Source organism: Somniosus microcephalus, chromosome 11 (assembly GCF_052327205.1).
Source record: "Somniosus microcephalus isolate GS21.2 chromosome 11, FLI_Smic_1.0, whole genome shotgun sequence".
Taxonomy (NCBI): domain Eukaryota; kingdom Metazoa; phylum Chordata; class Chondrichthyes; order Squaliformes; family Somniosidae; genus Somniosus; species Somniosus microcephalus.
The window spans coordinates 225,810,507-225,834,411 of NC_140997.1; the positions used below are offsets into that span (position 1 = coordinate 225,810,507).

Here is a 23,905-nt window from a genome sequence, read left to right on the forward strand (position 1 = left end):
ATCTCTGAATGAGTGTAAGAGGTTATCCCTTTGGTCAACAACAGAAATTTAGAAAATAAATAAATTATGTACTCAGTTCATGTAAAATAAACATGCACTACTGAAATATATTAGCATTTCATTTCTCTTTTCAAATCCCTCTATGGCCTTGCCTCTCCCCATCTTTGTAATCTTTGCCAGCCCTATAAGCCTTCGAGATCTCTGTGCTCCTGCAATTCTGGTCTCTTGTGCATCCCCCATTTTAATCACTCCACCATTGGTGGCCGTGCCTTCAGCTGCCTGGGCCCTAAGCTCTGGAATTTCCTCCATAAACCGCTCTACCTCTCCCTCCTCCTTTTAAGATGCTCCTTAAAACCTACCTCTTTCTCCAAGGTTTTGGTCATCTGTCCTGATATCTCTTTCTGTAGCTCGGTGTCAGAAATGTTTTTATTGATATCACTCTCGTTAAGTGCCTTGGGACGTTTTGCTATGTTAAATGCGCTGTATAAATGTAAGTTACATAAGAACATAAGAAGTAGGAGCAGGAGTAGGCCATATGGCCCCTCGGGCCTGCTCCGCCATTCAATAGGATCATGGCTGATCCGAATCTAGACTCACGTACACTTCCCTGCCCTCTCCCCGTAACCCCTAATTCCCTTATCTGCTAGGAAACTGTCTATCTCCATTTTAAATTTATTTAATGTTGCAGCTTCCGCAGCTCTCTGGGGTAGCAAATTCCATAGATTTACTACCCTCTGAGTGAAGAAGTTTCTCCTCATCTCAGTTTTGAAAGGGTAGCCCCTTATTCTTAGATTATGCCCCCTAGTTCTAGTCCCACCCATCAGTGGAAACATCCTCACCGCATCCACCCGATCAAGCCCCCTCACAATCTTATATGTTTCAATAAGATCGCCTCTCATTCTTCTGAACTCCAATGAGTAGAGGCCCAACCTACTCAACCTTTCCTCATGCGTCAACCCCCTCATCTCTGGAATCAACCGAGTGAACCTTCTCTGAACCGCCTCGAGAGCAAGTATATCTTTTCTTAAATATGGAAACCAAAACTGCACGCAGTATTCCAGGTGTGGCCTCACCAATACCCTGTATAACTGCAGCAAGACTTCCCTGTTTTTATACTCCATCCCCCTTGCAATAAAAGCCAAGATTCCATTGGCCTTCCTGATCACCTGCTGTACCTGCATACTAACTTTTTGTGTTTCATGCACCAGGACCCCCAGATCCCTTTGTACTGTAGCACTTTGCAGTTTCTCTCCATTTAGATAATAACTTGCTCTTTGATTTTTTTCTGCCAAAGTGCATAACCTCACACTTTCCAATATTATATTGCATCTGCCAAATCTCTGCCCACTCACTTAGCCTGTCTATGTCCTTTTGCAGGTTTTTTATGTCCTCCTCACTCACTGCTTTCCCTCCCATCTTTGTATCATCGGCAAACTTGGATATGTTGCACTCGGTCCCTTCCTCCAAATCGTTAATATAGATTGTAAAGAGTTGGGGTCCCAGCACTGACCCCTGCGGAACACCACTAATTACTGATTGCCAGCCCGAGAATGAACCATTTATCCCAACTCTTTGTTTTCTGTTAGATAGCCAATCTTCCACCCATGGCAGTATATTACCCCCAGTCCTGTGATTTCTTATCTTGATCAGTAATCTTTTGTGTGGAACCTTGTCAAATGCCTTTTGGAAGTCCAAATTCACTACATCCACTGGTTCCCCTTTATCCACCCTGTATGTTACATCCTCAAAGAATTCGAGCAAATTTGTCAAACATGACTTCCCCTGCATAAAACCATGCTGACTCTGTCCTATTAAATTATGTTTATCCAAATGCTCTGTTACTGTTTCCTTAATAATGGACTCCAACATTTTGCCAACCACAGATGTTAGGCTAACTGGTCTGTAGTTTCCAGCTTTTTGTCTACTTCCCTTCTTAAATAAGGGTGTTACATTAGCAGTTTTCCAATCTGCCGGGACCTTTCCTGAGTCCAGGGAGTTCTGGAAAATGATCACCAATGCATCCACAATCCCTACCGCCACTTCTCTCAAGACCCTAGGATGTAGGCCATCAGGTCCGGGGGATTTATCCGCCTTAAGTCCCATTATTTTACTGATTACCATCTCCTTAGTGATTTTAATCGTGTTTAGCTCCTCCACCCCCCCCCCCCCCCCACCATTGCCCCCTGTTTGTCTAGTGTTGGGATATTTTTAGTGTCCTCTACTGTAAAGACTAATACAAAATATTTGTTCAGCGTCTTTGCCATCTCCATGTTCCCCAGCACTAGTTTCCCAGTCCCATCCTCTAAGGGACCAACGTTCACTTTAGCCACCCTTTTTCTTTTTATATAGCTGTAGAAACTCTTGCTATCTGTTTTTATATTTTTTGCTAGTTTACTTTCATAATCTACCTTCCCTTTCTTAATTAATCTTTTCATTATTGTTTGCTGGCTTTTAAATGCTTCCCAATCTTCTATCCTCCCACTAGATTTGGCTACTGTATATGCCCTTGTTTTCAGTCGGATACTATCCTTTATTACTTTACTAAGCCACGGATGGCTGTCTTCTTTTATTCCCCTTTTTCCTCAGTGGAATATATTTATCTTGAAAGATGTGAAATATCTCCTTGAATGTAGACCACTGCTCTTGTACCGTCTTACACTTTAATCTGTTTTCCCAGTCCACTTTAGTCAATTCTACTCTCATACCTTCATAGTCTCCTTTATTTAAGCTCAGTACGCTGATTTGAGATCCAACTCTCTCATCCTCAAACTGAATTTGGAATTCAACCATATTATGGTCACTCATTCCAAGGGGATCCTTTACTAGGACATTTTTTATTAATCCTGTCTCATTACACAGGACCAGATCTAAGATTGCCTGCCCCTTGGTTGGTTCAGTTACACACTGCTCAAGGAACCCATCCCTAATACACTCTATGAACTCTTCCTCAAGGCTGCCATGCCCAATTTGATTAGTCCAGTCAATATGAAAGTTAAAATTCCCCATGATTATAGCTGTTCCCTTATGACAAGCCCCAACTATTTCCTGATTTATACTCCGACCAACAGAGTTGCAACTGTTAGGAGGCCTATAGACTTTTTCCTCTTATTCCTTATCTCCACCCAAACTATTTCACTATCCTGATCCTTTGACCCAATATCATTTCTGACTATTGCAGTGATTCCATCCTTGATTAACATAGCAACCCCACCTCCCTTTCCTTCCTGTCTGTCCTTCCTAATTGTCAAATACCCTTGTATGTTTAGTTCCCAGTCATGATTATCTTGCAGCCATGTTTCCATAATGGCCACCAGATCATACCCATGTGTAGTTATTTGTACCGTCAACTCATCAATTTTTTTATTGTTCAGAACTGCCGCATACAGCCTGCATAGAGTGAATAAATAGTGTGCGCAGCTTTCGTGGATGGTTTTGGTCTTGAACATATAGAATTAGCCCAATGTTGATTGATTATTTGAAGGACTGATGGTTTACAATTCAGTACAAATTTGCAGCTTTGTAGTATGGGCCCCCACCCATGTACTGGGCAGATTGCCAAAACTTATTTCACAGAAGAGCCAGAGAGTGTCTTCTCTCTGGTGAAAAGGGTATTCCTTCTTCGGAACCAAAGGAATTAAAATAAATAATCGCCTTAAGGGGAGAAAAATCAGTATAAAATAGCATGAAAATGTTATGGTTAATAAGTCAGTTACTGATTAAAATCCACATTTAGCCTTTCCAGTGTCAATGCTAGTAAGGCACCACGTGCGCCCTCATGAATTTGGCTGCAACAACTGATGAAAATGGCTATGTGTAGCGACCTTGTACTGAAGAAAATTGTCAGTACGTTATTGTTCATGTTACCCATCTTACAGCCTTATTTAAATCTTGGTAAGTAGTGGTTGCCTCAAATTGAAGAGAAAACCTTTTGTTCTTCCTCTTTCTTCCTGAAACACTACCTTGAAATTATATTTTGGGAGCCTGAAAGCTAAAGTTCTGCTCCGGATTAGTTGATTCTGCCTTGAGAAATTGATTCTGGTTGAACATGCAGCACTAATAGAAGGGATCAGAAGTCAGGATACCTGGAACATAGTACAATTGAGGATCATGACAAAATATCATTATACTGTAATTAACTGAAGTAGGCTTAATCCCAGCAGTTCCCCGTGATTGCTGATGTCAAGGGAATGCAGCATTAGTTTATCATTTGTAAACTGAGGTGGTTCAGTAGGTTATCCTGCCATTGTTACCTCTAGGACCTCAGTTTGAAAATAGCTAACACCAATGGAACGAAAGCCTGTGTCTCTCTGGAATTGATGTGAAATAAGTTTTGACAGTCCACCCAGTGTTACATGGGTGGGGGCCCACTTTACAAAGCTGCTAATTTGGACTGAATCGTTGATAACCCTACTCAATGAGAAAGTAAGGATGACTGGGTTAATAGGAGGTTCTCTTTTTGAAGGTGAGTTCAAGGCACATTGTCAGTGCAAAGCCATGGGAACTTTGTAAATATTTGGCTATGCCTCTGGGAGTGTTTGCTAATACTGGATGCCCATTCCCCAGAACTGACATGCATTCCCTTAATCACAGATCAATAGCAACCTAATTTAGCCCAGCATTTATTGCCCATCCCCAGTTGCCTTTGAGAAGGTAGTGGTGGATCTTCTTGAACCGCTGCAGTCCGTGTGCTGAATGTGCTCCCACAGTGCTGTTGGGTATGGAGTTCCAGGGTTTTGACCCAGAGATGATGAAGGAACAGCAATATATGTCCAAATCCCTGACAGAACAACACTGTGTACCTAACGAAAATAATTAGGTATATAGTGTTGTTTGTTCTGGGGTCAAGCGAGGAACCTGTGTAAATTCAACAGGTAAAACTGGCAGTAGTTTGTACTTGGAGACAAGCAAGCAGTTTCCATTTTACTTTGGCAACACATCTTAATAATTAGGAGCCATGTACTGCATCTAGCTCTTCATGTTGCATGTGTAGTTGTTGAAATATTTAATTTCATTCTTCAATTATACCACACAAAGAAAATTCAGCCTATTTATATCGGATTAAGGTATTGCCAATACAGACGGTGCCAAAGCACAAATATAGCTATGTTGACTATGTAAATACTTTGTGATCGAACAGATAGATGATTTCTTGTAATGGGCACTTCATTGTACAGTAGATGTTTTTCGAAATTATTTGACATGAGTTTGAGAATGCTCAATAAGCCCAACTGCAAAGTACATAGCTTGTACCATAGTTGGTTTTAACCAGGTTTCAAAGCTACAGCCGGTGATTTACACTTGTTATTTTTGTCTTTATCTCAGATTGTTCTAAATCTGTTATTTTAATGAGCCACTCTGACGACCAGTCCTATTTTTCTTCACCACACATGCGCGCGCACACACACCTGTGATATTGTACCTGGGAAGTCCGGACCAAACGCAGTCTTCAGATGAAGTGAGTTAGAGGGCAGGGGGGATAATTGGTCTAGGGCGTGCAGATATAAGTCAGTCCCCATTTAAAATGTTTAAACTCTATCCTTATTTTGTATAATACTATTATTTATCACTAAATAGCAAAACCTATGGCAATTTGGGAAGCAGAGTTGGTTGGGAGAATGGCAGTTGCTATGCAGTCCAGGCTGAGGAGCTGTGAGATGCAAAACTAAAGTGCTCTAGTGCCACTGCTGCAGGAGGGTAGGATTACAGGGTGACAAGTTTAGATATGCAGTTTCTATTATAAATATATAGACAAAGGAATTTAGAATGGTAACATTGGCAGTGTTACAAAATTTTACAACTGCAAGTAAGGTTTTGTAGACAAGAATGCTGCAGACATGAGAGTTTTAATATGTTATAGATAATAGGACTTTTGCATTTATGAAATACAACAATTTACAATGCTATGCCTATATTTTTCCCTTATTTTGAGTTTTGCAAAGATTGCTGAATCAGACCAAATGCAATGTGTGCGCGCAGATGTAAACCCTTCAAATCGGGGCTACCAACTTTGAACGCTAATACCTTCAAAAATAAATTAGCCAGATCGGAATTTCTTCGTTTGGGATGAATTTTAGATTATAAGCATGGTTATAAACATACTTATTTAGACTGTTAGCAAAAATAAAAGCGCATGGAAATTGGAGGCAACCTATTGACCTGGGTAGGCAATTGGCTTGGAAGTAGGAGACAAAGAGTAGGGATGTGCGGGCTAGGTTGATTGGCTATGATAAATTGACCCTTAGTGTTAGGGGGATTAAATACGTTGGGTTATGGGGATCGGGTGGGATATGTGTCGGTGCAGGCTCGATGGGCCGAAATGGCCTCTATCTGCACTGTGGGGTTTCTGTGATTCTGTGATAATGAGGTAAGTACTTCAATTGGCAGAATCTGTACTGGGGCCTCAGTTTTTCAGTTACTGTAGATGGGAGCAGAAAGGTGCCAAGGGACATTGATAGATTAAGTGAGTGGGCAAAACTATGGCAGATGGAGTTCAATGTGGGGAAGTGTGAGGTCATCCTCTTTGGACCAAGAAAGATAGAGCAGAGTATTTTCTAAATGGTAAGAAGCTAGTAACTGGAGGAATCTAGAACTGGGATCTCATTGAAATGTAGAAAATTCTTCGAGGGCTTGATAGGGAAAGATGCTGAGAGGTTGTTTCCCCTGGCTGGAGAGCCTAGAACTAGGGGTCATAGTCTCAGGATAAGGTGTCAGCCATTTCGGACTGAGGAGACATTTTTTCACTCGGAGGGTTGTGAATCTTTGGAATTCTCTACCCTAGAAGGCTGTGGATGCTCAGTCATTGAATGGTGGAGCAGGTGCGAGGGGCCTAATGGCCTACTCCTGCTCCTATTTCTTATGTTCTTAAGAACAGAGATTTAGGGATCCATGTATAGGAATTCCATAGCTAGTGGACAGGTACAAAAAATAATGAATACGCCTAATGGAATGTTGGCCTTTATCTCAAGCAGGTGGAATACAAAGAGGTGGAAGTTATGCTGCAGTTGTATAAAGCTCTCTGGCTAGACCCCATCTGAAGTACTGTGTTTGGTTCTGGGCACAGGACCTCCGGAAGGATATTTTGGCCTTGCAGGATGTGCAGCGCAGGTTCACAGAATACTGGGCCTACAAGGGTTAAGTTATGAGGAGAGGTTGCATAGACTAGGCTTATATTCCCTTGAGTATAGAAGATTAAGGGGTGATCTAATCGAGATGTTTAAGATGATTAAAGGATTTGCTAGGGTAGAGAGAGAGAAATTATTTCCTTTGGTGGGGGGAGCCCAGAACAAGGGGGCAGAACCTTAAAATTGGAGTTAGGCCCTTTAGGGGTGATGTCAGGAAGCACTTCTTCACACGAAGGGTAGTGGAAATCTGGAACTCTGTCCCCAAAAAAGCTATTGAGGTTAGGTCAATTGAAAATGTTGAAACTGAGATTGATAGATTTTTGTTGGGTAAGGGTATTAAGGGATCTGGAGCAAAGGCAGCTCAGTGGAATTGTGGTACAGATCAGCCATGATCAAAAACACCCCAAGAGATCTTAACCCCATCACCAGTCTCGCTACACAACTACAGTATTTCTCTCTGCTATTTTATGTAAATTTTAAGGAAATGAATTTTTCATCTATACAAATGTTTTTCAAATTTTAACTGAGGCACCAGCTGGTGTATGTATGGATCCCAGAGACGCAGGAACATATGAAAATAAAGGTGAAAAAAGCTCATCAAGCCTGTCCCAATCAGACAATGGTGCAATCACGTGCACTAGTCACCTGTTAGCTAATCATTCCCTAAGTGGTAAGGCAACCAAACTGAATTGGGCAAAATCCCTATATTCCTAGGAGAGGGGCAAGAGTCTGGATAATTTGGGAAAAGCTTTGAGAAGCTGTCAAACACTTACAATCTCTGTTCTAAGGTGAGCCCTTGCACAGAAGGCTCACCAAGACCTTTCTCCTCAGCAGAAAGCAGATGGCTGCTGCATCTGAGAATGCAGCAGCCATTCTGTCATCTCTGCCGGTGAGATGAGGCACCTCCAGATCCTCAAAGGTTGAAGCCTGCAGAAAGAAGCAAAGGTACTGAAACTTTTTCCAACACTTTACACTCACCTCTCATACTTACCTGTCCACACTTGCACCCATCACTCACCTCTACAGCTGACATTTCAACCCCTCTCACCCCCGCAGACCCACTGCTCGCCTTGCTGACCCTGGCGAGGTTTGCTGCCGTCGGGAAGCCCGCACTTGCAGGCGTAAAAGGCGGAAAAGCCTCAAAATGGCCTGTTAACAGGCAGTTAAAATGGCTCTAATCCCCTTCCTGCCTCGAGGAGACGGGTCCCTGCGTGACTCGGGGACCCGCCTCCCGGGAAGATGGCACGGAGGTGGGTTGGGAGCGGGGTCGGTACCCGCTCCCAGTTTTTGTCATTTTCCTGGCTGTCCTGCCTCCCCAGGACTGGAAAAATTCCCCCCAGGTAGTTTACTGACTAGAGCATTAAATATATTTACAACTAAATAGAAAAATTCAGCAAACATGAAAAGTGCAATACATATAAACGTACATACAGTCGACTTTGCCTAATAGAACTTTGTCCAGTGTGACAGTATTACAACATTATGGGGCAGTAATTCCTCCCCAAACGCGTGAGTACGGAAGGGGTACTCGCGCGTCTGGCCGGAGGAAATGCCGGTTTTCAGCATGCGCTGAAAACCAGCATTTCCTCTCCTCTAACCCAAGAGGTGAAGAGGCTAGCGCGTGCGCTGTAGGGGGCAGCGCGTGCGTCTTGGATTTCCTCTGTTTTGGGGGATTTGCACATGTCTAAAGGCCTCCGACCTTTACGCTTGTAAAAAGCACACGTAAGTATTTACTTTTACAGGTAAGTGGTGTTTCAGTGTAATTTAGAATTTTTTTTTCCACAGGTTTATTATTTTAAAGAATCTACAATGAGGTAAGTTTAGTTTTAGACCCTTTTTATTAAAAATTTATTTTTTTCAAAAAAAAAAATTGTTTAAATTATTTTTTTAAACTTATTTATACTTAATTTAATGATTGGGATGTTTTTTAAATTTTTATTTAAAGTTTAAATAGTGTTTTGGGCCCCTGTAGTTTTCATGAGTTTGACAGTTCTTACTCTCAAACTCATGAATGAACCTTCCCCTCCCCTGATTGGTTGTACAGTGCTCACCTGATCCCAGCCGGCACATCGCACTAACTACGCCGCTGGATCAGGTAAGCACTGCGCGCTGACATCTGAACCGGGCCAGTGACAGGAAATGCAAGCAGGCCCGGGCTTCAGATGTCAGCGCGCAGGGTGAGTGCACATCGGGGGCTTGCACGCGCGGCAAGCCCCCGACACCAAGTTCTGGGCCAATATGTACTATAATAGGGGAACTTTCTTTATAAACATTCTCTAACACTTCCAGACTGTTTGAAGATATTTACAGTCTCGAGGCAAAGAAAAAAAAACATTGTTTAATTCCTGTAATAAGTTTAAAAAAAAAATAAAGTCAGTTACAGTATTTTGGACTGTTCTATCTTGAAATTGAATCTTGAGCGATTGCTTCTTCAATTTTTGGCACACAGGCCAACATTTCTGAGTCAAATCAAGTTGCTAGAGGAGCATTGCATATAATATCGAATGCCAAGAGAGCATCTTGAGACGGTGTAGAGGATCAGGAGCAAAGCCATCTTCTTTAACTCTCGCTATCCTCACTCATTTCCTGGCTCGGGCTGACTCAAAGCTGTGTGAGGTTTTCGATGATTGGAGTCATCAACTGCAATATAATCAGGAGGGATCGGTCCTGCTTGCTGACGTCTCTCCCAAACACACTGCTGCTTGGGGTTGGCTTCAACTTCGAGTTCCACCGAATTCTCCTTTCCTTTACTTGACCGTACGCGCATAGCCAATGCAGTTTGAAATGTTGCTCTGAGTCGGAAGATCCCAACTTCCAGCATCAAAATTCATGGTATTCAGCAAATTGATGGCGAATTTAGACTTGCTTTCGTAAGCAGCTAGTTTTTGTTCTAGTCAGAAATATTTGATCGTGACTCTTGACTCCAGCATCTCCCGGCTGAAGCTTAGAAGTGGAAGACTGACAAGTGCCACGTACGTTAGGCCAGAAATTTCAAGGTGCGCAGGGCATTTATCCATAATGATGAACACGCTTCTACCCTGAGCTCCACACTTTCTGTCCAGGGATCAGGTGTACCCTTCAAAATCATAGAAACCATCCAAGGTCACTGATGTGTTGACCATTTCTCAAACGCCTTGGCTGGCGAATTTTACCGATTGAATAGAAACAGAAGCTTCTCGGATCCGTCCATATTGGCGTCCAGAAGAAGAGGCACGTGCATCTTTGATTTGTTTCCCACCAGTGCACTTCCTGTTGAGAGGTGAGGTCTCCCCTGACGGACCTTGTAGAAAAGTCCCAATTCATCAAAGTTGAACACCTCACAAGGCTCGCACTTCTGAAGTAGTGCAGGCAGCATTGATGAAAGACATTCATTTGTGATTTCAGGGGTCACCAGGCTTTTCTGACCATTTCCTTATGAGTTATGGCATGAACTTTTTTCATCTCTTGATCCATCTCAAGTTAACTTTTTAGAGAGATTGATAAATCTGATTACTGCTGAAATTTTGATGGCTTGTCCAATAAAATTGGTTCTGAAATTTTTTTTTTAATCACTCGCTGACTTGAACCATTCAAATTCTGCTCCAACATCATTGAGTTTAGAAGTGCACAACTGTTTTATTTAATTTCTGACTCACTTCATCACAGAAACACGTTGTTTGTTGGTTTTGCTGGTGGCTGCCTGAGTGACTCCATGTTCATTGGATGTGATTTTGACTTTTTGTCCAGAGCAACATACATGTGGCTCAAATTGAGATCTGTTTGCTTTCTTACATTATTTGATTCTATTTTCACAAAAATATTAGCTGCTGTGAGCACTAAAATACTGTACTTTAACAGCCTCTCCTAAATAACAGCCCCATCCTTGTAAGAAATCAGAGCAATTAGGAGCAAACGGACTCGGTCAGGTAAATCCGTGGTTGTTAAATTTTGAATATGCAATGGAAATCTGGGAGAATTGGAACACGTTATAACATTATTCAATGTTTTGTTTATCACGACTGCAAATTTGCAGAACATTAGACGAATTATAACATTTTACAACTGTAACAATCCGTGAACTGAATTATGTACAAAACATGTCGAGCATGACTGGGACCAGCCGCCATATGCAGATTATAACAATGGGCGATTTAACATTTTGCGAGTCCGACTGTAGAAGGAAAGTCTGTGATGGGTCAGTTACCCTTTGTAAACACATTTGGCTAGATTAAAAAAAAAGTTTGATCAGCACTGAACAAAGTTGTTTCTGAATGGGAAATTGTTAGTTTCATCTTATTTTGGGGACTTAGATTTCACATCGCAATGTGTCCCTCGGCCTGGAGCGGTACACCTGTCACACTGTAACGCAGGTGTCCTACGACGAGCTCCGGGAGGACAGAAATCTCCCGTGGAGCAGAAGGGCTTTTTGTTTGTGTACCAGATTTTCAGAAAGAATCAGTAGTGAACCTGGTGTACGCATGCTTTTAACCTATTGGGTGTGAAGGCATCAGTTCTGGAAAATCTCAAACATTGCCTCTGGTCAAATAAAATAAAGACGCATACCATTACTGTAAGAGATGGCCCGTAGATGATTTCTTGAGCAAATGAACACTGTTCCTTACTTATATTAAATGAAAATACAGATAGCACTTTGTACAGAATGAGCATATTTTTGTCTACCGAGATGCACTCAATTCATGTTCCCAGTTCACAGAAAACTGCTATTCATAATGATGCAGTCATCTGCCATTTAATTCAAGGAACCGATCTGGCTTGTGATCATGATACAGAAGCTGATCTCCAAGCAAAAATGAAATTAGCAAGCATTGTTAACGTATTATTGTCCTGTCATGGCGATCAAAGGAGCCAACTGTGTTCTTTCACTGCGTGAGTTCAGTCCTCAAGAATATGAATCAAATGCAAATGGTATGTTGGCCTTCATAGCGAGAGGATTCGAGTACAGGAGCAAGGATGTCTTGCTGCAGTTGTACAGGGCCTTGGTGAGACCACACCTTGAGTATTGTGTGCAGTTTTGGTCGCCTTATCTGAGGAAGGATGTTCTTGCCATGGAGGGAGTTCAGCGAAGATTCACCAGACTGATACCTGGGATGGCAAGAATGACGTATGAAGAGAGATTAGGTCAATTAGGCTTATATTCGCTAGAGTTTAGAAGAATGAGAAGGGATCGCTGTCCTAAATCTCTTGCCTTAAATCTTGCATCTATTGTAGTGTATGTACCCGTCTACCTTTAAGAGAACTATTGTATGTAACCGTTCACCTTTAAGAGAACTACTTTAGGTGTGGCACTACTTGTTTGGCTTCTGTATACTGTAATACCGACGGTGACCACACCGGTATATAAGTGTTGTGGCATGAATCCTTGGGCAGATTCGCCCTGACCTTCGAATAGTAAAGACCTGTTTGTTTGTTATTCCTGAAGTCTGTGTCGTTATTAACTGTACAACCCACAGACTTTACATCTATGTTCTAGTTGTATTTATGTACTGATGCCACAGAGATAATAATAGCGCTTGTATTGTGGATGCCAAGTCCACTGTGAACCGATTTGATGCTATTCTGATTTATTTGGACAATAATTTCCATCAGTATTGAGCTTTAGACTTCCTCTTTTTGGGGTGAATTCAACATTAGGTGGTGGAAGTGAAAAAAAGGCATTGATATGCAATGCATTATTTGCTGTCTAGATACAATGTCTCGTGTTTTTATGTTGGATAGAATTTGTCCTCAGAGCGGCAACCAATAATCAAAGTGTTATTTTTAAAAAATGTGATGATTAGATTTTCTCGCCTTGTACACATTTAGAACAAGCAAATTGTTTCATTGTTGCTGAAGGAATAAGTGACTTCTTGAAACAGAAGCAGAATTTGGCTGTTTGATATCTTGCTTCAACAAGCATATGCAAACATAAAGAGCTATGCAAAAAGAGCGGTATTCTGAAACACCTGCTGAAAAATCCTCCGTTTCTCAGCGGCAGATCCCTCTGACTCATTGAAGGTGCGGCTTAGCAATATGCAGTTTAAACGAAAAAATGTCTGTTACAAGTGCTTTACAGTTGGTATCTCCAGTATCAAAGCCTAAAAAGAGCAAGTGTAACATATGCCGTTATCATCCAATATCATTTGAGTGTTATAACGCAAGGTAACAGAATCCATTAACAACTATGATAGCAAAATACTGCAGATGCTGGAAATCCGAAATAACAACAGAAAATGCTGGAAAAACTGAGCAGGCCAGGCAACATCCGTGGAGAGAAAATAGAGTCAACGTTTCGGGTAAACCCTTTGTCAAGACTGAAGAAGCACAGGAAATGAAATAGATTAAAAGGCCAGTGTGGGGGCTGGGAGAGAATAAAAGAGAAGTGAAGAGACATTAAGAGGTATTCAAAACGAGACGAGATGGTGATAGGACTAGTGGAGACAAAAGACGGCTCTGTTTGACACATAGCCTTCAGTTAAACAATTCAGGATGTGGATTTTGTGAAGTCATGGCACAGCTTGCTTACTTAGCATGCATTGCCTAGCATATATATGGGAAATTTTGTCATCAGCGCAATGTCCAATTAGTAGCTATTAGCGGGGCTTTAGATTGGACATCGAGGTTTGAAGGTATTTTTGGCCAGTTGCAGAAGTGGTTTAACATTAGAATCTATTCACAGAATCACAGAAATCCCACAGTGCAGATAGAGGCCATTTCGGCCCATCGAGCCTGCACCGACACATATCCCACTCAGTCCCCGTAACCCCTACACCAACACCAACACATATCCCACCCTACCCCTGTAACCGCACGTATTTAATCCCCCTAACACTAAGGGTCAATTTATCATAGCCAATCAACCTAACCTGCACATCTTTGGACTGTGGGAGGAAACCGGAGCACCCGGAGAAAACCCACGCAAACACGGGGAGAATGTGCAAACTCCACACAGACAGTCGCCCGAGGCCGGATTCGAACCCGGGTCTCTGGTGCTGTGAGGCAACAGTGCTAACCACTATGCCACCGTGCTGTTATAAAAGATGTAATAGCAGAGCATTTGGTAAGCAGTGACAGGATCGGACAAAGTCAACATGGATTTACAAAAGGTAAATCATGCTTGACTAATCTACTGGAATTTTTTGAGGATGTAACTGGTAAAATAGATAAGGGAGAACCAGTGGATGTGGTATATTTGGACTTTCCGAAGGCTTTCGATAAGGTCCCACATAAGAGATTAGCGTGCAAAATTAAGGCACATGGGATTGGGGGCAAGGTATTAACTTGGATAGAGAACTGGTTGGTGGACAGAAAGCAAAGAGTTGGAGTAAACGGGTCGTTTTCCGAGTGGCAGGTAGTGACTAGTGGGGTACCGCAAGGATCGGTCCTAGGACCCCAGCTGTTCACAATATATATTAATGATCTGGACGAGGGAATTGGATGTAATATCTCCAAATTTGCAGACGACACAAAGCTGGGTGGGAGGGTAAGCTGTGAGGAGGATGTCGTGAAACTCCAGTACGATTTGGACAGATTGGGTGATTGGGCAGAAACATGGCAAATGCACTATAATGTGGATAAATGTGAGGTTATCCACTTTGGTGGCAAAAACAGGAAGGCAGATTATTATTTGAATGGCAATAGATTGGGAGAAGGGGAAGTGCAAAGAGACCTGGGTGTTCTTGTGCACCAGTCGCTGAAGGTAAGTATGCAGGTGCAGCAGGCGGTTAAGAAGGCAAATGGTATGTTGGCCTTCGTAGCAAGAGGGTTCGAGTACAGGAACAAGGATGTCTTGCTACAGTTGTACAGGGCCTTGGTGAGACTGCACCTTGAGTACTGTGTGCAGTTTTGGTCGCCTTACCTGAGGAAGGACGTTCTTGCAATGGAAGGAGTGCAGCGAAGATTCACCAGGCTGATACCTGGGATGGCAGGAATGACGTATGAGGAGAGATTGTGTCGATTGGGCTTATACTCACTGGAGTTGAGAAGATTGAGAGGGGATCTCATCGAAACGTATAAAATTCTGTCGGGCCTGGACAGACTAGATGCAGGAAGGATGTTTATGATGGCTGGGGAGTCCAGAACCAGGGGTCATAGTCTAAGGATAAGGGGTAAGCCATTTAGGACTGAAATGAGGAGGAATTTCTTCACCCAGAGAGTGGTGAACCTGTGGAATTCTCTGCCACAGGGGGCGGTGGAGGCCAGTTCATTAAATATATTCAAAAAAGAGTTGGATATATTTCTTAAGGCTAAAGGGATCAAGGGATATGGGGAGAAGGCAGGACAGGGTACTGAATTTGGATGATCAGCCATGATCTCATTGAATGGCGGAGCAGGCTCGAAGGGCCGAATGGCCTACTCCTGCTCCTATCTTCTATGTTTCTAACATAAATCCGTCAAATTGTTCCATTTAAGTCCGAACAAAGGGTTCAACATCTACAGCAAATAAAATCGATAGTGTTCTTCAAGGAAGTGTCCTGGGCTCAATCATCCCCATGGTATACTTAAATAACATCTGTAAAGTGGACCATTTTTGTAATCTGGCAATTTGAGCAAACTGGTGATCAACCTACATACTGCTGTACAGTCGTGCTCAGAAGACCGATTTTGAAACAAGATCTTGAAGCCATCTGTTGAAGCAAGGGGTGGGAAGTTGTATTTGGGCCTACAAAGAGCAGAAACATGACCAACAAGTTTCTTGACTCTGGGGCTCAACACCTCATCACTGACCCAACAGCCGAGGTCCCTGGCTCCGACCTCCCTCGGAGACAGTGGGCAGCGCTCAGCCCAATCCGCACAGGGCGTGGACGGTGCGGCCACCTGCTCCACAAGTGGAAGATGAGGGAACGCCTCGAAGTGCGACTGTGGCAGAGTCCCAGACCATGGAACACATCACATCAAGCTGCCCACTGAGATCTGTTGCGGGAGGCACCTCATTTCTCCACTCGACATCTCAGGAGGACATCGAATGGATAGTCATCCCATTATAAGCTTTTCCCGTCATATGAAGCAACAACACTGCATCATATTTGATGGTGAGATTGTACAGGAAGGCGATGAGCTGCAACTGCTGGTGTAGACTTCTACATTACAAAGTATTACGTAGTTTTTACAGCACAGAAACAGGCCATTCGGCCTAACTGGTCCATACTGGTGTTTATGCTCCACACGAGCCTCCTCCCACCCTTCTTCATCTAACCCCATCAACCTCTCAGTAAACTAACCAAAAGGTTGTTTTTAAGTAAATACTGTAGTTAAAACAGTCTCAATTCCACATTACAGGAAAGATGTGATTGTATTAGAGAGGGTACAGAGCAGATTTACGGGGATGTTGCCAGGACTGCAGAATTTTAGTTATGAGGAAAGATTGGATAGGCTGGGGTTATTTCTTTTGGAACAGAGGAGGCTGAGGGGAGATTTAATTGAGGTGTATAAAATTATGAGGGGCCTCGATAGAGTGGATAGGAAGGACCTATTTCCCTTAGCAGAAGGGTCAATAACCAGGGGACATAGATTTAAAGTAATTGGTGGAAGGATTAGAGGGGAGTTGAGGAGAACTTTTTTCACCCAGAGGGTGGTGGGGGTCTGGAACTCGCTGCCTGAAAGGGTGGTAGAGGCAGAGCCCCTCATCACATTTAAAAAGTACTCGGCTATGCACTTGAAGTACTGTAACCTACAGGGCTACGGACCAAGAGCTGGAACGTGGGATTTGGCTGGAGAGCTCTTTTTCAGCCGGCGCAGACACGATGGGCCGAATGGCCTCCTCCTGTGCTGTAACTTTCTATGATTTGAGCCAAGTCGTCATAAGAGCTGGCCTGTGTCTGTCAATTCTTCTTGTGGTTTGTGCTTGAAATAGAAAAAATCTTTTTACTGCGGTATTTACTTAATGAAGACCTTTTGGGTAGTTTATTGCGGTCTCGTGAAACAGCGGTTGCATCCTGTTGTCTCTGTTGGTGGGCAGTCCAACACTCGATAATATCTAGGTTTATGGCAAGTGCTTGGGAAATAAATCCTTGGAATGGCAGACCATATCTGCCTGGGTTTTTAACATTGTTTTGCACAGATTTATGTTCAACACATTTGAACCAGTAGTTTCTTCTGATTTTTAATGTTTAAGGCTTAATCCATTTGCATTTGCTTTGGCTCAAAAGGCAATGTGCTTAATGCTCTTGTGGGAAAGCAATCTTATTTAGTTTGGCATGTAGTCATCAGACCACTTCTAAAACCCATTGCTAAAATGAGTGTCCTCGCTGGATGTGGAAACTTTGTTTCCCCTTGAAAGGGAGATTCACTTTGACATTCACCAAGTTGACAGAACCAAGGACATCTGCCAGTCCAGGGAATTGGTAACAAAACTTGAGGTAAACCCACTACAAAACAGTGTCTTGCTAAATGGAATGCAGAGTGTATCCCATTATGTGGTTCCTTAATTATTAAGGAACCACAAAGAAAAGTTAAATATTCTGGAACTTGTTCTGGGTCCACAATGTGGGCTAATTTACAGTGAGTTTCTCTTACAAAAAAGTTACACGGTGCTAAAAAAAAAATGAAGGGAAACGCATAGTTGGTCAATCGGCATCTGAGTAAGGCGGCTTAAAATTGAGTGCTACCCTTCATACCCAGACTGTCGATCTATCCTTTTCTTTCAAATTTCAGATTCCTTGACCCACTGCATTTCCTTTGTGTTTTTAAAAAAAAATTCTGTATGGAGTAAGTTGTCTATTTTCACAAAGCATTATTGCTATGATTTGACAGCTCAAGGAAAGCACTGTCTGGCACTCCTCTGCTACTCTGTGCATTATATTTGAAAGTTGGAAACAATCTTATCTCTGTTTTAGTGTACTATTTTGATGTAATTCATTTGTCAGTGGAGGTTGAACAAATGAACAACAATGCCAGTTGCGTATCATTGATGCGATCTTTCTTTGAATGGATTTCATTCTCTACACATCTACCCTTTGACTCTGTTTATGATCATGTTTCAATTGTTTTTTATTGTCTCAGTTTATTGATGTCACATATATTGTGGGGGGGAAGGGGGAAGGGGAAAGCTATCCTTCTAAAACAAGTATTGAGTATGCAGCAAAAATTAAGGAAGGAGTGATCACACAATTTTGACAGGTCCTCTTGTGCCAGATTCTTAGAGGCAGTGTCCTTGTTTCCTTCCCCCATGCCTAATTCGAAGTCTTTTTTTTTGCAGATTAAACTGCACTTGAAGTCAATACATGTAGTTGCTAGTCTAAAGATCATTAACCTGCTGTGTGGTGTTGGCAATATATCGCTATGATTGCAAATGTCTGTGTTTATATCAGGCATTCATTGTGGGCTATTTCAATTATCTCAGCAGCTGTATTAAAACCTATGCTTCATAACTGTAATTTGAAGTATTTAATGTAGATGAACACTGTTAATACATTAAATCATCTGTTTGACTGGAATTCCCTTGCAAAGGCCCTCCTCGATGAGTGCAGTTAGTGGAATAAAACCAACTCCGTGTAACAGTTTCAAAATGTTATTTTTTGCTATGTTTGTGAGTACAGAGATCTTCATTGCGAATTTGGATTTGACATAACTGGAATATTTTTGTCCATTGTTTATGGGTCCTCTCTCTACTGCAATTCTTAACAAAAAAACAAATGCTTTTAAGAAAGTTACCATACTCGATGGCTTCTGTAGCTGTGCATTCCAAAATTGCCTTGGATTGCGGACATACAAAATTGATGGGCAGGAAAAGACCAGCTGGGTCCATCAAGCCTGCCCCACACCATGATTGCCAGATTCTTTTGACTCGGCCTCAAGTATATCAGAAAGAAGCCAGAGCTGTGTTATTTCCTATTGATAATCACACACTAATTGTTTCCAGCACTTGTATCACCGAGATATTAAGCCGCAACATAATTTATTCAGCAACCGCAGCATTCATCTGACACCATAGGTGGCCATCAGCATGTCTTTTTAAAATTCGTTCCTGGGATATGGGCGTCCCTGGCAAGGCCAGTGTATATTGCCCATCCCTAATTGTCCCTGAGAAGATGGTGGTGAGCTGCCATCTTGAACCGCTGCAATCCATGTGGTGAAGGTACTCCCACAGTGCTGCCAGGATTTTGACCCAGCGACTATGAAGGAATGCCGATATATTTCCAAGTCAGGATGGTGTGCGACTTAGAGGGGAACTTGGAGGTGATGGCGTTCCCGTGCGCCTGCTGCCCTTGTCCTTCTAGATGGTAGAGGTCGCGGGTTTGGGAGGTGCTGTCGAAGAAGCCTTGGCGAGTTGCTGCAGTGAATCTTGTAGATGGTACACACTGCAGCCATGGTACGCCGGTGGTGGAGGGAGTGAATTTTTAACGTAGTGGATGGGGTGCCAATCAAGCGGGCTGTTCTGTCCTGGATGGTATTGAGCTTCCATCACACTCCTGACTTGTGCCTTGTAGATGATAGAACAGCTTTGGGGAGTCAGGAGGTGAGACACTCTCTCCGCAGAATACCCAGCCTCTCACCTGTTCTTATGTATGTGTTATGGAGCTCGCTGTTCATTGGTCAAGCAAGTTGTCTCAGCCTTGCAGTTTGCCTTCGCGACTGTATTTCTAAGTATTTTAGGGGTGTAGGGTGTAGTCACTTGTGTTATGCTAGTTCGTTACACTTTTGTCATTGTAAATGTGGAGGTAAAATAGGACTTGTAGTTCAGTTTACACCGTTCTGAGTGAGGTTGTGTTAATCCCTTTCTGAGAAATGATTTCTCTGGCTTTCTTTGCAGATCTTTCAAATAAGCGAATCAATCATAGGAAGTCCGACTAGTTTGTTTGTTGAAAATTCCTGAGTGAATTAGTTCACAGTTGTTGTGTTAATTGTACTGACTTCAGCAACCCACTGTTGCTGCTCGCTGATGTAAGTGACATTACACATGAACAAAGCCGCTTGGTACTGTTGGTCTGCTATGAAAGTGACTGATATTAATTGTCTTTGAAGTGATGTGGTGGTCATGCAGTGGAAATCCTATACATAAGCCAGAGACTATAAATGGACCTATTGCTATCCCAGATTACTTTGCACATGAGGACACGGTCCTGTTCAGAGGAGGCAAGGTCTTGCTTACGAGAGCTGGCTTTTGTATTGGCTGTTTTACAATATTCCTCAAGTGTGTTGCATCAGTACCTGTTTATTGGCATAATTTTTCTTTGTTAATTTTGTGCTCCGCTATCTTTGGGGAGCAGGGAGGGGTCAACTTTTCAGCATCAGCAGGTAAGATAGAGCTTGGTCATATGTAGAGTGAAGCTTGCTTAAACACAACCTTTGAAGAGTGTCCTATTGCAGCAATGTGAACTTGTTCACTTCTCACACCAGCCTTTCTATCCCCTCTTAGTGGGACTGCTGTATTTGCGAAGTTTGTCTTATGGATTCGTTCCCACCAGGAACTGGATTTAGGTTATGTAATCTAATTTCATATTGCACTGTAACAGCCACCAGAGAGAAATAACTTTCTTTTGTTTGAGTTTGATTGGATACCAGGTTCCAGAACTGAAGGACTGTGAATTTAAGACCCATAGTACCATTCAATCTCCCATAATCAGGTTGCTGAAAGGAATTCATTTCTCTTGTACAATTTTTAATGTACTTTGTGGTAATCTGCTACTACCAAATTATCCTTATCCAAATTCAACGTCCGCCCGATTCGGGCGTGAAGCTGGCGGAACAGCCATGCCACCTGCTCAAAGCTGCCAGATTGCTTCTATCCCACTTTTTTTGCCTACTCACCCATCACACTCGATAGGCTATTTTTGCTCATCATTGGGGCTTTTATTGCTGGTTTCATTTGGGACGAAGAGGAGTAGAAGCCTCCCCAACGAGCACTAGCAGATGGTTGGGTGGGGGCTGGTGGAGGGGGCTGCTTGTTGGCTGCCATGCCTAGCACACTACAAGAGTCACTTTCTTGGATCTTTGTGAGGAGCAGTACAGGAGGACGCTGTTCTTCTCCAAGCAGGCTGTTGCAGACCTCTAGTCTCCTGCAACAGGACCTGCTGCCCACTGGTCCAGAGGGGCCTGTTTTGCCAGTGACTCTCAAAGTCACCGCAGCCCTTAACTTCTTCACCACTGGCTCCTTTCAGTCTACTACAGGGGACATCCGCTGCATATCAGAGTCTACAGTTCACGGCTGAAATTAAGCAGGTCACCATCGCCCTGTTGGCCAGGGCTGAGCATTAGATCTCCTTCCCCATTGACCTCCTTCCTTATTGACCTCAGCAATCGATAAGAGAGAGCTCAGGGATTTGCAGGAATGGCTGGCTTCTCTCATGTGCAGGGGGTCATTGACTGCACACACGTTGCTATCATGACACCAGAACACAAGCCAGCAGCATTTGTTAATAGAAAAGATTAGTACTGTGTCAGTGTCCAGCTAGTAGCCAATCACAGCAACACCATCATGGCGGTTTGTGCAACGTAACGAGGGAGCTGCCACGTTAGATTTATCCTGAGACTGTCTCATCGACATTACCCCACCACCCCCCCTACCCCCAACCCCCAGTAATCAACGCTGAGAAACATGACAGGATGGCTGCTGCAAGACCAGGGATAACACCTACAGACGTGGCAAATGACACCCTTGTGCATAATTTCTCCCTGACCCATCCATCCATCCGTCACATCTCCAATATTCAATCTTGGTTGATTGCTTTCCACAAATGATATTTTCTTAGTCTCAGCAGCATGAGAGTCATTTAATCCCTGGGAGTTTTGGATTTTCTCTGGCCTTTCATGCTAAACCTTATCAGCCGTTGCTCAGTGTGTCGCACCCTCGCCTCTGAGTCAGAAGGTTGTGGGTTCAAGTCCCACTCCAGAGACTTGAGTGTAAAAATCTAGGCTGACCCTCCCAGTGCAGTGCTGAGGGAGTGCTGCACTGTCAGAGGTGCCGTCATTCAGCTGAGAAGTTAAACCGAGGCCTGTCTGCTCTCTCAGGTGGACGTAAAAGATCCCACGGCACAATTTTGAAGAAGAGCAGGGGAGTTATCCCCAGTGTCCTGGCGAATATTTATCCCTCAATCAACATAACAAAGACAGATTATCTGGTCATTATCACAGTGCTGTTTGTGGGAGCTTGCTTTGCGCAGATAGGCTGCCATGTTGCCTACATTACAACAGTGACTACACTTCAAAAAAAAAAAAGTACTTCATTGACTGTGAACTGCTTTGGGACGTCCGGTGGTTGTGAAAGGCGCTATATAAATGCAAGCCTTTCCTTCCTTCCTTCCATGACGAATCAGATTTGTTCGTGCAGGAGTTAATCACAGTGTTAAATTTCTTTTTCTTGCGGTATGTTCCATGCAGCTCCTACTTTATGAAAAAAACAATCTTCTAATCATTAGTCTTGCTGTGTGCAATTTGGTTGCCATGTTTCCCTACCTTACAATAGTGACTAAACTTCAAAACTTACCTCATTGGCTGTAAAGCACTTTGGGACAGCCTGAGATTGTGAAAGGCACTATATAAATGCAAGTTCTTTATTTTAGTCTCAGTTGAGGTTTGTTAATTTTCTACTTAACATGTATCGACTAAATGTTTCAAGATGCATCTTAGTACTTGATTAGTATTGCTAATAGCTTCATGTTGACTGATAACATTCATTGTAATTAATAATGTACCAAAATCTTCCACAGTGAGCATTATTTATTTATTTTATGTTTCCTGTTTCAATATGTATTACATTTATCCAAATTAAAAGCAATTTCTTCATACATTTGCTGAACTGATCCCAATCCCTTTGTTATTGGTTTCTTATCATTTTACAGGAAACTTTCGATTTACCGGCACCTAAATAACCGGAAATCTCGGTTAACCGGCAAAATTCAGGAGTAGGTTCAGGTAACTTTTATTACTTGCCTTCCTCCATCTGTTGCTGTGCAAGGGTGTGGCTGCAGCTGTTGCTAAGCTACAGAGATGCTTGCAACTTGTGGCCATTGTTCTGAACCTGTTGCTAAGCAACAGGGTTTGCTCCGTATCTTTTACTATAGCTTTCGGTTATCCGGAATTTTTGATGAACCGGCACCACGTCGGCCCCGTCCGTGCCGGATAAAAAAAAGTTTCCTGTACTATATTGCTTCATATCAGCAAATTTAATATTTATAACGAGCACTTTCCTCATTATTGCTTGCCACCCGGAACAGATCCCTACAGGATTGTACATGCCACAGGCACCTTCGGGAGAACATAACATGAAGAAGAAATGTCAAAAAAGGCCATTCAGCTCCTTCCCCAAGTTCTGCCCTGTAATATTATTGTTGTCCCACCCAAGCATTTGATTGTGTTCTGAATGCTTTAACGTCTGTCTGCTCTATCCTGACACTTCACTATTTCTACTTTGAAGAAATTCCTTCTGGTATGTGATCTAAACTTTTTTTTGCACTAGCTTATACTTGTGATCTCTGGCTCTAAAATCTTGCCTTATTCAGAATTTACCTCCTCTAAGCCGAGATCTGTTAGCATCACTAACTTGAGATATAGTCAGACTAATAGAAATATGGATTTAAACTTCATATGTGGCCTCGGGGGTTCCATGGTAAGTGCCTGTGTGGCCCACAAAGACAATAGGGGAAGCCTGCACACCTCCCCCCTCCCTATCTCTGCAAGCTCATTTGGCCCCACGTTCCTACACACATCCATTGCTCTTTTGACTCTGACCGTGTTAGCATCCTACCTTCTCTCAAATTCACCTTTTGGTTGCACAGCCTTTATCTGTCTTGATCCTACACACTGGGACGTTGTCCCTAAACCGGTTCTGCCTTACTACCCCCACTTCCAACGAAGGCCTTCTCAAAATC

General features: G+C 42.8%; 1 protein-coding gene across 2 annotated transcripts in view; it reads left to right on the forward strand.

Moving 5' to 3' along the window:
• Positions 1–23,905, forward strand: part of prkar2aa (protein kinase, cAMP-dependent, regulatory, type II, alpha A) — a 286,292-nt gene that overhangs the window by 108,766 nt on the left and 153,621 nt on the right. The window lies entirely within an intron of this gene.